The 15,171-nt window shown below is 55.2% G+C and overlaps 1 protein-coding gene and 1 non-coding gene across 3 annotated transcripts in view; both read right to left on the bottom strand.

Annotated features, from left to right (window-relative positions):
• NTN1 (netrin 1) overlaps positions 1-15,171 on the bottom strand; it is a 204,342-nt gene that overhangs the window by 133,988 nt on the left and 55,183 nt on the right. The window lies entirely within an intron of this gene.
• Positions 4,063-4,134, bottom strand: TRNAE-UUC (transfer RNA glutamic acid (anticodon UUC)). The gene has a single exon. It is a non-coding gene; the product is annotated as a tRNA-Glu (tRNA).

Here is a 15,171-nt window from a genome sequence, read left to right as displayed (position 1 = left end):
AAGAGCAAAGAAACGGAGGCCCACAGGAAGCCCGGGGAATGAGCTGCACACGGTTCAGGCGTCTCCGTCCACCAACGCTCAGGAACACGGCAGGAAAGAGGAGCCAGTGGTCAAAGGATGCTGCTCCCCAAAGGGAAATCTCCAGAACACTCTCTGCTCCCCCAAGGGCCAGCCTGTGGCAGCATCTTTTGAAAGCCACACTCCGGTGGCTGTTTCTACACTGGAATGATGACAGCTTGGGGTCTGGGTCTCCCTCCCACAAAATGACTAGACGGACGAGATGGCTTCGTGTCATTCTGGCTGCCCTGCGCCTTTGTGGCAATCTTCTCTTGCTGTTCCCAGCGTGTTCACGGGGGCCACAGGTACAGCTGAGCTCATGCGACACGCGTGCTCCTGAAGAGCGAGCCGCCCCGCGCAGCTACCAAACCTCATCCTTTCCAAAAATGTGTGTGCTGAGCTGTCCATTTAAAGAGGTGCTGCTGCTGGGAATCTACACGTAAAAGTGGCTCGTCGCCCCCACTGGCGACGCTCTTTAAACCTGCATTCCATATCCTTTCCCCCACCCAGAGCTCTTTCTCCATCAGCTACCCCACAGCTCCTCCGGGCGCCTCTAAAGGACCAGGGCCCAGAAGCAAATGCAATATTCCACACACACGGGTCCACCCCCGGAGGAGGCGATGGCTCTCACCTCTGCGGCAACTGAGATCCTCCACATCCAAGTAACAGAAAGCTCAACTCAAGATGTTATGGGCTCAGGGTAACTGAGAAGGCAGAAGGCAGGGCTGGTTTCGCTTAGGGGGGCCGTCAAGCACTGTTTCCCTCTGTCTGTTCTCCTGGCCTCTGTGGTATCCGTATCATCCTCAGGTAGCTTTCCCTCGTGGTGGCAAAAAGGATGCAGCAGTTCCAGGCATCCATGCACCACACCATCCCAGGGAAGAAAGAGGGCTGGCTTCCCCAATCTCCCAGAAGAGGATGAGAGAATAAGGAGTGCCTCGATTTCTTTACAGGAGGTTTACAAATGCCTCCGGCCAATGGCCTCTCGTACCTGCTGAGACCAAACTGGGCCGCATGCATATTCCTGAGCCAATTCCTGTAGGCAAAGAAATGCTGGGTGTTGATGGATGAATCATGTAGCAAGAAGGATCGCGTCATCCGGAATGCATGGGATGGATCACAGACCATCTCCCAGGGCCAAAGGCCAGACAGAGAAAAGGAGGGAAGCACCGAGCTTGGGGGGATGATCAGTGACAGGAGATGACAGCCGCTTCCCTGGGAAGCCACGCCCACGGGCGACTCATCTAAACCTTCCCTTCGGCTCAAGTCCTCCTCATACCAGGAGGCCTCCCAGGGTCCCGGTGCCATTCCTTTTTGGAGCCGTGCCAAAGACTTTAGATTTAGGCCCCAGGTTCTCCACCTGGTTAGGCTGTCTGGGTCGAGACTGTCATCCACACGGAACACAGGAAACCTCTCAGGACCCACCTCTACTCACTGCACTGCCTACATTTTGCACCTCTCTGCGCAAAAGCTCCAACCACCTCCGTCCTGGGCGAGCAAGGGCGGCTCATGGCTCCGAGGCTCTCACCGGCCAGTGGTGCACGTTCCCGGCCCCTGAGAAGGGCGGCTGTTTCTATGAAAACTCAACTGGAAAGGCTGAACGGAACTAAGCCGCTCCCCTTGCAAACGGAGTGCTCCCCACGGAGCTGTGGAGGAGCTCTCTGGACAAGACGAGAGAGACAGATGCTGGACGCAGATAACTTCACAAGCGTCTCTGAAGAATCCCTTCACTCTAATGAAACGGGATCAGGGACCGCAGGCAAGCTTTACACAAAAAAGAACCCAGAACCCAAGCAGCAGACTCGCACTCAAAGAAAATGTCTTGGCCCGGCATCAAAAGCTTGGCAAATGCATGTCCACGTCTTAAGTCTAAATCAAATATGTGAATGTTTATCTGTGTTATTGATTTTCCAGCCAACTACTGCCTCTTGCGGGGTGGACATTAAAGGGCCTCCCCGATGGCCAGCCCACCCCCCACGCCCCAGCTTCCTGCCATTCAGAACTTTGCCGGCCTGGCATCAATCTTCTCCTCAGCGACGCCGGGAAAGGCGGGCTAAGCCCAGACCTCTGTGCCAGCAGGTCTGTTTCCTCGCTGACGTGTCCTGATGGAGGGAGGTGCTTTCTAACAGCCAGGGTGGACGTGGGGCAGGTGGGCTTTGGGGGGAGGGGGGGCAGGTAAAGAGACCAGCTGGGGGAGGGCGCGGTCACAGCTTCAGGGGCACGGAGCTTGGGAGTTGGCAGCGCGAGGGGAAAGGAACGGGCAAAGGGACTGGCATGGGCACCCCGAGGCCTGTGCAATGACTGGCCGTCGGGGACCTGCTGCACAGTGCCGAGAGCTCTGCCCAGGATTCCGGGATCATCTATGTGGGAGAAGATTCTGAAGGAGAATGGGTGTGTGTATATGCGTGATGACATCACGCCGTGGTCCAGCAGAAACAATCACCTCCTTGGAAATCAACCAGAATTCAATAAAACCTTAAAAAAATTAAAAAGCATGGACATCCCGTCGTGGCGCAGCGGAAACGAATCCGACTAGGAACCATGAGGTTGTGGGTTCGATCCCTGGCCATGCTCAGGGGGTTAAGGATCTGTCGTTGCTGTGGCTCCGGTGAAGGCCGGCGGCTACAGCTCCAATTCGACCCCCCGCCTGGGAACCTCCAAATGCCGCGGGCGTGGCCCTAAAAAACAAAAAAATAAAATAAAATAAACAAAAAAGCAAATGGGATATTACAAAGAGATCATCAACAAGATGGGGGGATTGTTTGAGGGGTCAAAGACCAAGAGGGGGCTCCTGGGGTGACCCTCGTAGGCATGAACAGGGAATTCCACAGAAGAAGCACACTTGGGTTTGTGGAGGAGAGCTCCAGTGTTCTACGTTCGAGGTACCCAGATCTTCTGTTTCGAGAGAGGACAGAGATGGGTGGATGGTTGGGAACTGTGTTTATCTCCAAGGAGAGTCTCTGAGACCAGCACGGAGGGCTCACCTCACGTCTGGGGGCCAGAGGAGGAGGGCGGCCAAGGGGACAGGCCTGTGCAGGGGCGCGGGGAGAGACCGCGGTCATGTGCCAAGGGCAGAGAGCTTCAACGGGGTGGGAGAGGCCAGGCAGGGCCACCACATTTAGTCTTTAGGCGTCGAGGTCACCAGGAGTCACAGCTGCCTGGGGGAACCAGCCCTGTGCGGCTAGAAGGTGTCAGGGGAAGGGGATGATGGTCACGGAGAAAGAACCGCTGTGGCGGGGCCAGGCCACGCTCCCCGGCTTCCCCGGCCTGCAGGACACCCCTCAGAGGCGCTGGGACAAAGCCAAAGCCCTGGAAGAAGCATCTCAGATACGGAGAAGGCAGCCAGGGTTGGGGGCAGAGCACAGCCACCAGTGCCCCCCCACTCCTCCCCCCCTCCACCCCGCTGCCCCCAATCCCCCACCCAGGGTGCAGGGCCCTGCGGGGAGGCCTTTGCTGCACAAGGGAGTCTGGGGGCTGCTTCTCTCCTCTCCCGGGGCCTGGCCCGGGGTGGGGGGTGCACGGGGGACGCCAGGGGGCCGTGAGGAGCACGCCCAGACATGCGACTGCCTTGCAGCCGGATGTACCCCAGACCTCCGCAGGCCGTGTCTACGAACCCCCAGAAGGGTTCACAGGAAAACAGGAAGGGAGGGCGGGCGGGGAGGCCGAGAACAAACAGAACCCTGAGTGCTGACAACGAGAGCCTAACCGCTGGCTGGGAACGGGGACGCGGAGCCCAGCAAGGACAATAAAACCTGCCGCGCAAAACATCTTCCCGGGGACGGGCGACCTTCCCACTCCCAACACGGAGCCCGAGAGCCTCCAAAACGCTGAGGACCCACCCACCCACCCACCGCGGCCGGGCTGCAGCCCCCGCCACGCCGCTCTCCCGGCCGGCTGGCCGAGGCTGCCGATGCCTCGGCTAAGATCAGGAAAATGGGTGGTTCTTTTTTTCTTTTTAATTCTTATTTTTTTGGCCTCTGTGTGCAGCGGCTTAACGTGGGATCTCAGTTCCCAGACTGGGGCTCGAACCCCGGCCGCAGCAGTGAAAGTGCTGAGTCCTAACCACTAGACCACCAGGGAACTCCCAAACGGGGCGGTTTAGGCATCACTTCTTCTGCCTTAGAGTCTCCCCAGGGACCCCGCCGCCATCTGCCAATCTTCTGGGGTATCTTCCTAGCAGCCGAGGCTCCTCTTTCCCAGCCTTTTCCCACTGTGTTTCTGCCGCATGTATGATCGTTATTATTATTGTTATTGTTATTATTGCTATTATTCTTCACATAATACCTTAGAGATGAAGCATGTCATCTTCGCCTTAGCGCCTCTGGCCTTCTCCCCCGTGACGGAGCGAGGCGTTACCATCGCTCAGCAAGCTGAAGGCACTTGCTCGAAATGCTAAAATGAGCTGATGGAAGGGCCTGCATCAGAAACCGAGTCTTCTGACCCCCGCCCAGGGCTCCACCTCCAATATCCTGTTGCCTCTGGACGGCCTCCCTGTCACCTCCACTGCATGCGAACTTCTGTTCTCCTGGGCCTGCTCCTCAAACAACATGTAGCCCAAACTCTGCCCCACTTCCTGGCCAAAACCTACATCATTTCTTCCACTTCTATTCTTTTCTTCTCTTTTCTTTTTTAATTTTTTCCATTTCCAATGGGCGTGGTGGGGCTGGTTTCCCACATTTCGGAGACATTTGATCTCCGGCTGGTATCAGTTCTTTCCTCTTGTCTCTTCCTTTGTTAATTCCGAGATGCCCAGAACAGGAAAGAAAATGATAACAGGGCCAATGCTAGGTTCGCCCAACTGTCACCTGCGGCACAGGAGGGCAGGGCGCACGTCCAGGAAAGAGGGAGGGCGGGAGGCAGCAGTGCGGCCAGGGTCTCCGCTCCAAAGACGCCTCCCCCCAGCAAGGAAGCACCTCCAACAATGTGAAGCCAGGAGACACCTGAGCCCCAGCTTAGGGACAGGTGGTTAAGACAGTCGCACAGGAGGTGAACATCACTGACAGTCAAAATACCCTTAAAAATCCCGTGAATCACCGATGTGAGTGCAAAACGCGTGGTGCTGAGTGTTCACTTGGACTCTGTGTGGCTGAAGAAGGCGAAACGGGGGGGACACGTGTGAGCGTTCCCACTGTTCTGCCTGGAAGGAATCCCAGCCGTGGCCAAGGCGTGCGTGCGTGCGTGCGTGTGTGTGTGTGTGTGTGCACACGCGCGTGTGGGGTGGGGGTGCGGGGCTCTGCACGCCCCTCCCTTAGGCTGGTCCCTCTCCCCTGTGACACGGGGCCCCCTTCTGTTTGGGGAGGTGGTGGCGGTTGTGAGGATGGAAGCACACGGTGAGGTCAGGCGTCCTCCCCGGGGCTGGGCTCGCCCATCGGCTCCCGAGAGGGACCCTGGGAACCGTTTCACCTCTCTGACCAGCAGCTTCTAACATACCTCCAGGGGCCCCACCGTGACGGCTACTCTGGGGTCGAGGGGTGGCCCAGCGTGTGGGGCCTCCTTCACTCAACCCGAGGAACGGTGAGTCCCCACCAAGGGCAATTCCTCCTAATACCGACCGGAGAAGACTCTCACAGAGCCTCGTTTTATATGATGGACAACGCGAGGCCCAGAGGGCGGGGGTGACCTGCCCAAGGTCACGATCATCATCAAGCGACGGGGCTGGGATCTGAACACGGGCGGACCAGCTCTGGAGTCCTTAATCGCTGGGCTACTGCCTCTCCAAGAGACTTTTTTTTTTCTTTTTTAGGGCCGCACCTGCAGTGTATGAACGTTTAGGGGTCGAATTGGAGCTGCAGCTGCCAGCCTATGTCACGGTCACAGCAACGCAGATCCTTCACCCGATGAGCAAGGCCAGGGATCGAACTCCCATCCTCGTGGAGACCAGTCAGGTTCTTAACCCGCTGAGCCACAACGGGAACTCCTCAAAGAGAGTCCCGGTACACGAACCAGCTGGGTCTGACCACAACGTGGAGCGGCCTTCTGGGCAAGCCAGAACATCGGTTCCGCACCCTGTGCATTGGGGAAGGCAGTGTAGGACTGCTCACTTATCCCAACTCTCAGGGACCTGCCCTAGGGGCTTCTGAACGTCCCAGGTGGCGGCAGCTTCAGCCGCTGGACCAGGACGGCACTTTCACATCCAGCCCCAAGCTCTGGGGGTCAAAGCTGGTGAACAGGCTCAGGCAGCAAGGCTGGGCGATGTTGCTGTTGGATGAAAACGCGCTGTGACTCCCAAGTAACAAAACCGGCTTTGCCCGGTGGGGCTGGTAAGCGGCTCCAGGGCCAGTGGAAGAAGTGCATCTCCTCCGCCCGGGGGAGCGGGGGAGGCGTCCAGCGGCCAGGACACTCCCCTGGACCTGACAGCTCGGGTCTGTTCGGTGAAAAACAAAAAAGTCGGCTCTCTGCTGGACAGTCACACCTCAGAGACCAACGAGTCATCATGAACTTGGAGTTGTTTTTCCGACGCTGGAGATGAATTTCCACGGATGTGCACACCCGCTCGCCCGCTCCACAGCTCGGCCTCATAAGGAATGACACACATTTTCGAGAAGGCCGGCCAGGTGAGGGGTCAGCCCAAGGCCGCGTGCAGAGAGAGACGCTCCATGACCCTAGATGAGAATGAGTCACAGCCCAGCGCTCCAACCGCGGGGAGCTGGCCAGGCCCCCGCCCGAATCCCTCTGAAAGATGCAACGGCCGACCCTACACGCCGCCACCCTTGCCAGCCTCCTCCCTTCCTGCGCTGGGTCAATTTCAATGGCACCAGCGGCCAGCCCGGCTGCCTTCTCGCTGATGCTCCCTGCGGTGCCTAAGCGCTGCCCGCTGGCTCCTGGCGCCAGCAGAGCAACCCCTTGATGTTTTCACTCAACATTTCCACCAATTCCTGGGCCTCTGGGGCTGGTCACTGTTCCCAAAGAGCTCAGGGTGCCAGGCCCCTGGCAACAAGAATCAGGCATCTTCCAGGTCCCCTTTCCGGTTTCCCTTGCAAGACCATTGAAAATTGGTGGGGGGAGTTCCCGTTGTGGCTCAGCGGGTTATGAACCCAACTCGTATCGATGAGGACATGGAGTCGATCCCTGGCCTTGCTCAGTGGGTTAAGGATCTGGCGTTGCTGTGGCTGTGGGGTAGGCTGGCAGCTGTAGCTCCGATTGGACCCCTAGTCTGGAAACCTCCAAATGCCGCACGTGCGGCCCTAAAAAGCAGAAGCAAGCAAGTAAGCAAGCAAGCAAGAAAGAGAAAGAAAAATGGTGAGGAACTAGTTCAGGAAAACACCCAGGGTGGGGAAGCCGGACCCAGTGCACCAAAGAAAACACTGAACCCCATCGGGCTGACACACAGAAGAGAAAGCCAAGGTCACGCTCAGGACAAGCACCTCCTTGCTGCCAGTCTCTGATCACGCGGGGCCATGGCTTCCCCGCGTTCCCGAAAGGCACACCCCACACCTGAATCAACAGGTGCAATTCCCAGAATCTCTCTCTCCAAGAACTGGCCCCGGCAGAGAGCAGATACCGCCATGGAAGGGGGCAAAATTAAGGCGTTCGTTGTCAGGGTTCAATGCAAAGGGGGTTCGCGCACTGAGTGCGAAGTCAGACGCTGGATCACCTCTAGCATCCTCTCAACCAAAAGTGTCTCGAATCTGTGACAATCTAACACCAGGAAAGACACACACGTGCCCCAGCCTACCAGCGACATCACCGCCTGCCTCGGGAAGATCGGGATTTCCATCCCAGGCTGTTCCAGTGGGAGAGCTGCCCTCAGCCTGGCGCCCTGACCTAAGAACTCACGGGGCAGGAGGTGCGGGGACCTCTCCCGGGGACTGGCTGTAAGAGGTCCACTTCTTCCCAGACGATGCACCCTCGGGTTCAGCTCTACCCTGCAGGCACCTCCCGTTTCTCCCGCCCCCCGGAGGCAGGTGCCTGGGGCCCAGGAGGGAGACCGGCTCCTCTCTCCGGGGCCACCGTTTGCAGGGCCGGGCCCTGTGCGGGCCTCCTCCTCGCCCGGCCCCCTGAGCGAAGCGCCGCTGCCAGCCTGCTTTCAATATCCGTTCGTCCCTCGCTGGCCTACCAGCCAGACGGTCCCCCCACCCCTTTCTCTTTGAAGAAAAGTGATTTAATTTCATGAGACTTTGGGGTAATCATGTTATGATCTTCAACATTAACCAGAACCAACTCCCTGCTCCGGGAGGGTGGGGAGGCGAAGGGGGAGAGGAGAGTCAGCGGCCCGCGAGGAAGGAGAGGAGAAGGAGCGCCCGCGCCGCCGCCGGGCCCCTGACCAGGACCGGCTCTGCCAGAAACGGGCCCCGGTGCCAAGGTTTCTGGAAACAAGGAAGTTGGGCTTGGCAGGGCCTCCATCGCTACAGGTTAATCAGCTCAGTTCTGGGGGGTGGGGGGGAGAGATTGGTTTTCACTCCTTCGCCTTCCTGCTATTCCCACCCTCCCCCCACCCCCTCCCTCCATCCCCCCCCCCCAATGGCCTGACATCCTTCTGCGCCTGAGCGCGGGCCTCCCTGCCTCCCCTGAGGCTGGCATGCAGCGGAGACCAGGTCCAGCTTAGGTTTCCCTGAGGGGCTTCACCTCCACCCCACCCCCCGCGCCCCCCTCTCAAAGCTGTGCGGACAACAAAAGGAGGCTTGATGAGCCGGCCTGGCTGCCAGAAGGCGAGAGTAAGTCAGGGAGAGGGGGGCTTAGAAAAAGGCAAGGACCCATTCAGGGCCCAGCCCCCGAACAGTGCGTCTCAGGGTTAGCTGGAACCCGCGAGGAATTCTCACGAACAATGGTCCTTCTTGGCAGACAGTCCAAGGGTGTGGTGCTAGCTTGAAAAAACAGCAAATAACCCAGGCTCCAGGGCCACCGGGAGAGGGCTAGTGCGACGAGGAGGAGCTGCAAAGCTGGCGTGAGGGTGCAGACACCCAGGAAGTGACGCAGGAGGGTGCTGCCCCTGGGGCCGAGGGCTTGGTGAAGGGCAGACAGCTCCGGGGTCCGCCCTGGTCCCCTCCCCTCTCTCAGGGTTGCCTGTCTGCTCAGACGCCAGCCCCCTCCACCCCCCCCTGCCCCCCGGCTTCCCTGACCCCCACCCCCACCCCCACCCCGAGGCTCAAAGGGCAGACAGAGTCTTCTGGGGGCTGTGACACCGAGGGACTCACAATGCAACTTCCCACACCCCATCGCCTGGTCAGACCCAAGGAACCATTCAGGTCTGAAGCCGGGACTCAGTGTCTTAGGAATTCTGGAGGGAAACAAGCCCCGGATGTGACTTCAGGGACATATGTTTGCAGTTTAAGTTCCTTTCAAGAATGTAGGGAAAACAACACAAGTGAAATCGGCCCCCATGTGACGGTCACGTTGCCCCCAGACCCTCGTTCCAGGCTCCTGGCTGAGGGCGGGCGTGGCCGTAGAGAGGGAGGGGCGTCTCCCTCCTCCCGGACAAGCAGGTGGACGCATCCCCAGCGTCAGGGTCAGGGTCAGGGTCAGGGTGTAAATGAAGTCCTCGGCCTCTGTGAGGCGTGACAGTGCTGGACGCAGAAACCACCCTTCATTTTAAATATATTTTTGTCTTTTTGTCTTTTTTTTTTTTTTTCCTTTTTAGGGCCTCACCTGTGGCATGAGGAGGTTCCCAGGCTAGGGGTCGAATCAGAGCAGCACCTGCCGGTCTACACCACAGCTCACAGCAACGCCAGATCCTTCACCCACTGAGCGAGGCCAGAGATCGAACCCACATCCTCATGGATACTAATCAGAGCCACAGACAAGAACTCCTATACATTTCTGTCTTTGTGAGCACGTTTTGGGGACCTTGTTTTCCCCCCCTGAACAAAAATTTTAATTTAAGATAAAGGTCAAACAGGGTAGAACAGAGGGATTACAAGGTCTAATTAGTGAGGATGTGAAAAGGTATCATTATATTAGAAAAGTGATCAAAACAGGCTTAGAGCAAGCCGAGGACCAGGTTCGGAGCTTAACGCGGCGGATCCAGAGACGGCCCACGGCATGCCTGAGAAACACTCAAGAAAATCCCTCTGTCCCAGGGTATCGGTGCTCAGTCAGTCCGTCCCCAGAGAGAGCTGACTCCTTCAAGGCAGCTGACGGTGGTGGAAAAGCACTGGGTCCCTGAGCCCTTACAGCCTTAGTGGTTTGTGGTGACTCTCTCCATCTGGAAAGTTCCACGAGGTTGGAGGCACTGAGGTCTTCAGGGCGTGGGGGGTGAGCTGGGGACCATGGGACGCTCTCGCAGGGAGCACCGTGGCCGTCATCCATGGCCGCAGCATCCCCGACGCTGGGAAGCCTCAGCTGGGGGTCCTGCCCCCATCAAGCGAGACACAAAGCGCTTTTGTCTTTCACGTGAGCTCCACATCAGTGGCAGCGGAGATGGTGGTGGTGGAAGATGCGCTGGACCAGGAGGTAACAGCTTTAGGGTCTCGTTCCAGTTTTCACCACGCTGCACTTTCCCAAAGCCTCTCAGGGCTGGTCAGGCGACGGGGGCCAGGACGGCTCCGGGTCAACCCCCCTCTCTATGCCCTCTCTAAATACTGAAGTGCGTTCACACAAAACCTTTCTCAAAGAGGGGAAACAACCACAGATGAAATTTTCTGGAGTTCCCATTGTAGCTCAGCAGGTTAAGAACCCGCCTCGTATCCACAAGGACGCAGGTTCGATCCCTGGCCTCGCTCAGTGGGTTAAGGATCCAGCATTGCTGTGGCTGCGGTGTAGACCAGCAGCAACATAGGTTCCGCCCTGAAAAGCAAAAGAAATAAAAGACGGGAGGCAGGGAGGGAGGGAGGAAGGAAAGAGAAATTTCCTGAGTGTCCTAACTAGCAGCTTAAGCAAAATCCGCCCAGAGAGCTGAAGGCTATCATTTGTGGAGCACTCCCTGTGAACCTAATACTGTCCCGGGCGCCTGAACTCACTCACTTAATGCTGAGCAGTCATCACCACCACCCCCAAGAGCTGGAAGGAGAACCTGAGCCCCGACGAGGCCGAGACCCCAGCCCCACATCACAAAGTTAGTACACGACAGAAGTGAGGTCTGAGCCTAGACATTCAGGCAGTTCTAGAAGCCCTACCTCCAAGCCCGAGAAACCACAAAGCCTCTTAAGGAGACACAAGTCGAACATTCCCAACGTGCTCTGGCCATAAAAGCTCTCGGCCTTATGGCTGGGAACACAGCTAGACTAGCTCACAGTTTTTCTCCCAAGAGGCTGCCTACTCGTATCTGGGTGACCCACCAACCTTCTCCCAGGAGGAGGCTCCATGGGTAGCTCATCTAGCCTGTGGCATGACTGGGTCTTGGTTCATTCACGCAGGGAGGCAAAAGTGGCACATACCAGAGCCACAAATAGGAGGGCAAACTTCCAACACTTTCCTAATGTGGGTGACCGCTGTGCCAACCTTTCTTCCTTGGGAGTAACTGGGAGTCCCGCGCAAAACTTCTGCTTGGATTCTTCGACATTTTTATTTCCCGTGTTAAGTAATTTCTTAAAGACCGTAGGTAAAGAAAACCAAAATATTCAACCTCTTGTTCCTATCTGAGGCTTACCTTTTTCTTGCAGGTACTGGCATTTTTACAAACTGTTCCACCTTAGGCGCCTTAGTTATTTTGGCTTTTCCACAGTTCACGCATTTATTCATTTTGTTTTCCGTTAATGTGTTTATCAATATTCCGCAAAAGAAAAAAGGATCAATGTCCATCTGTTATGAGCAACACATCATGCCTCACTACTAAATAAGACTTTTTTTGTCACTATCCTTAATAGTTGGAGGGGAGGTGGTTTGAATTCATGCTAGGAATTAAGCATATAGGGCTCTCTCATGGCGCAGAGAGGGTTAAGCATCTGGTGTTGTCACTGCAGCGGCTTGGGTCGCTGCTGTGGCACAAGTTTGATCCCTGGCCAGGGAACTTATGCATGTCGTGAGTGTGGGGGGAAAAAATAGTACTTTAACAATTTTTTTTTATTTCATACTTTTTAATTTTTTTTAATTTTTTTTTTTTTTGGCTGCACTTGTGGCATATGGAAGCTCCCAGGCTAGGGGTGAAATTGGAGCTGCAGCTGCCAACCTACACCACAGCCACAGCGACACAGGATCCAAACCAAATCTGAGAACTGCGCCACAGCTTGCAGCAACAACGGATCCTTAACCCACTGAGCAAGGTCACGGATGGAAGCTGCATCCTCATGGATACTAGCTGGGCTCCTAACCCACCGAGACACAATGGGAAGTCCTAAAAATTTGTGATTTTTTTAAACCGAAGTACAGTTAATTTACAATGCTGTGTTAGTTTCAAGAGCCAAGCAGAGCGATTTATACACATGTTATATTCATATTACATATTCTTTTCAGATTCTTTTCCATTACAGACATTCTTGCTTCAAGATGCCTCCTGGCCCGTCTGGCCCCATGTCCCATTTGGTGACAAGAAGCTCGGTTCCTGAGACGAAGGCAAGGCCAGACCTCCACCGTGGAGAATGTGGAAATTTCAGGAAGGAAGCCACGCAGAAGACTCAAACTCTTCTCGAAAAGGAAATGACCTCCTTGGCTCCATTATTTTGTTTTTAGCAAAGTGAAAGTGATTAATCCACACTCAAACCAAAATAGTTTATACACAGAGTCTGCTGAGGGCTTTTTAATTATGAAATATGAAAGAAAAAGAATGTTCACTCGTCTGCTTTGGAATAACAATGAGCCAGGAAAGTGGGAATTAAACTGATCTTTCAAGAAGACTAGAAAGAAATGTCCCTCAAACTTAATTTCCACTCTTTTTTTCTTTTCCAAAAAAAAATTCCCATAACTCTAAACGAGCTGAATACCTCTTTCAAATGTCTTAATAGGAAAATTCCCGGGAGAGGAAGTGAGATCTTAGTGTCTGAGAAGTTCAAATGTAACAGTTGAGAAAAGCATCTAGCAGCCCGTGGTCCCCCTGAGACGGTGAAATCCCTCAACGGGGGCCCTTGGCACTTGGTCTTCACTTGGGGCGGAAGGGGCCAGACTGGAAAACCAGAGTCTGCGTGTGGAGCGAGGAAAAGTCAGCATCCCACTCGGAAAGGAGCACGAGTCACTGCACGAGTCACTCCTACAGCCCCGCAGGGGTGGGGACACATGCAGGTGCTACATGCAGGCAGGACACCAGCCAGGAAGGGAGCTGGGGTCTGTCTGTACCGCTGCCCCTGAGCCCGAAAGCAGCCCCCAACCTCCACCCCCCCACCCCCGCCCCATCGCAGATGTCCCGCTGGAAACTTGAGGCTGATGCACCCACCGTTCCCCCCCCCACGGGTCTAAAGGGAGAAAGGGCTTATACAGAAAGAAAGCAGGTCTTAACTAGGGAACATAATCTGACTCCATCCACACCAAAGAGGTACTTCCGAGCTCATCAGTCCCTCTTTAGCGTGGCCATCTACGCAACCAATATGTCTTTATTACGGGTCTCGGATGAGACGCTAAGGCTTTGCGCCAGGAGACACAATCTGAGCTGCAGAAGCAGGCGTGTGGGTTTGCCCTGGAGCACCCAGCACCTGCGCAGGAGCGTCCAGGCTGAAAAGCCACGGACTTTGCCTTCATCCCCCCTTCGCCCCCCACCCCCAAGCCTGGAGCCCCTCTCCCACCTCGCCAGGCAGAGCCGCCTGGAAGAACTGCAGACCCAGGCCCAAGGGGGCTTGGTCAGCACAAGCCTATAGGGACCCAGAAGGCAGCTGAAGACGTTAGAGGGATGGGCATTTGGGACGGACGGAAAAGGCCTCCAATTCCATGCACGGGAGTTGGGGCTTGATTCTGTAAGAGATGGGGCGTGAGAAGCAGAATCACCGAGTAAAGTCATTTGGGGGGCATGGGAATGCACGCGTGCAGCACTCGGGCCAGTCGAAGGCGCCCTACGCCACTGACGAACGTGTTTATTACGAGGGAGACCGTGAGAGTCACTGCCATGTCCATGCATCCATCCACAACCCACACTCCACTCTCCAGACGATTTACTGACCATCCATGGGTTACATTCGCCCGACCTGCATATCTGCAACCGAAGGTCATGTTTCACCCACGCAGAAGGCAGCCGACACCAACGCAAGCCTACGATGCCTTTAAGACAACGAGTGATGTTTGTTATCAGACAATAAAACCCACTACGGCACTTTTCCCGTTTTTAAGGGCTCATGCTTACATCCACAGGGACGTGTCCATTCCACTGCATTTCCCTCCAGGTGGGTATTTTCTAGCTTCCTCCAAACACAGACAAACATACATAATCTCAGGCTAAACGGAGATAATCTATTAACACAGACATGCTACTATATATAAAATAGACAAGCAATGAGGACCTGCCGTACAGCACAGGGAACTCCACTCAAGGTTCTATAACAACCCAGGTGAAGAATCTGAAAAACCTCCCACCAGTCAGAATGGCCATCACTCATAAGTCCACATGTAACAAATGCTGGAGAAGGTGTGGAGAAAAGGGAACCCTCCTGCACTGTTGGTGGGAATGTAAGCTGGTACAACCACTATGGAAAACAGTATGGAGGTGCCTTGGAAAACTATTCATAGAACTACCATTTGACCCAGCAATCCCACTCTGGGGCATATATCCGAACAAAGCTTTCCTTGAAAAAGACACATGCAGCACATGTTCACATGTTCACTGCAGCACTATTCACAAGAGCCAAGACATGGAAACAATCTAAATGCCCATTGCAGGATGACTGGAGTAAGAAGGTGTGGTGTATATACACATGGAATACTACTCAGTCATAAAAAAAAGAACAAAATCATGGCTTTTGCAGCAACATGGCTGGAACCAGAGACTCTCGAAAGAGAAAGACAAATACCCTATGATATTGCTTTTAGCTGGAATCTAACATATGGCGCACATGAACCTTTCCACAGAAAAGAAACTCGGGGACATGGAGAACAGACTTGTGGTGGCCAAGAGGGAGGGGGAGGGAGTGGGATGGACTGGGAATTTGGGGTGAATGGATGCACACTATTGCCTTTGGAATGGATAAGCAAGGAGATCCTTCTGTAAAGCAAGAGTCCCTTATGACGGAGCCTGATAATGTGAGAAAAATGAAGGTATACACCTAAGTGTGACTGGGTCACCTTGCTGTACAGAGCACTGTAAACCAGCTATAATGGAAAAATAAA

The sequence above is a fragment of the Phacochoerus africanus genome, chromosome 14 (genome assembly GCF_016906955.1).
Source record: "Phacochoerus africanus isolate WHEZ1 chromosome 14, ROS_Pafr_v1, whole genome shotgun sequence".
Classification (NCBI taxonomy): Eukaryota; Metazoa; Chordata; class Mammalia; order Artiodactyla; family Suidae; genus Phacochoerus; species Phacochoerus africanus.
Note: the sequence above shows the minus strand (reverse complement) of the source record. Positions and strands in the feature narration are given on the sequence as shown.